Consider the following 1,126-nt stretch of genomic DNA (forward strand, 5'->3'; position numbering starts at 1 on the left):
CCATCGTCTTTTAAACTGTGACATGTGCAGATGACTATATCATTTTTAAGACACTAGTCCTTGAATCGTTCCGCCATCTCTCACCCGCGCTCACAAGGCACCCCTTAATTAGCAACTAAACGGTGAGGGGAGGAAACAAAACAATTCAATATCCATACTGCATTGAGACTTCTAAAGGGGGCTACAGTTGCCAGCCCCCTGCCTGTCTTTCGTAATTTATCCTGGCGCTTTCCAGGTCAGTGTAAAGTAACCCAGGCGCTCGGTTCCCCAGCTCCGGACTCCTTTGATGTTATCTGCTCTTGTTGCAGGTACACTTGGAGGCTGATAAGGTAACAGGAATTAGACCCTGAACTCTGCTCCTCACAAAGACATGGCTTTCTTTCCCTGCTCGTTCCTCTTATTTTCCATTCTACAGAAGAAGCTCACAGTCCCTACTCTCTTCTTCTGGAACTGAGGAGTGAGGGGTCATCATGAACACCACTGGTAGACACACAAGCAAATCTTCCAGGGAAGGGGAGTGAGAGAAACTTGAATATTTGATTGAATAATGCTCTTCTTTGAAGATATTTTATACCTGCATACCACCATTTATTTAGTATAGCTTGTATCCTCTCTTTCTTCGATTCTGAAATGAAAGAAAAATCAAGAAATCAGAGCAAGCCACAACCTGGGTAATTGATCTTTAGTTCCCATTGCACTCCACTTTTCCGTCAGAACACTTATGATGGCTGAGTTGGGTTGTAAACTCTACAAAGCAGGAGTTGTGCTCTGTGGTTCATTATATTTTTAGTATCTAGCAGAATCCTGATCCCACCTGGCCTCTTATTTATATTTGAGTGAAGGAAAGAAGGGTGGTAACCTAAGTAGTAGCAGGATGTTGACGCTACTAGGGAAATAAATGTTAATATGTGTAACATATTTATGAACACTTTGTTCATTTACTATTATAAAATTATTGCTTCTTGCGCTGGGGTTGTAGCTCAGTTGTAGAGTCCTTGCCTCACATGTGGAAGGCACTGGATTCGATCCTCTGGTCACCACATAAAAATAAAAATAAAGGTGTTGTGTCCATCTACAACTAATTTTTTAAAAAATTATTGCTTCTCCTCACATAAGAAGTTCTGAA

This window comes from Marmota monax, unplaced genomic scaffold (assembly GCF_021218885.2).
Source record: "Marmota monax isolate L192 unplaced genomic scaffold, Marmota_monax_Labrador192_F-V1.1 WCK01_AAM20220418_F8-fsc00012, whole genome shotgun sequence".
NCBI lineage: Eukaryota > Metazoa > Chordata > Mammalia > Rodentia > Sciuridae > Marmota > Marmota monax.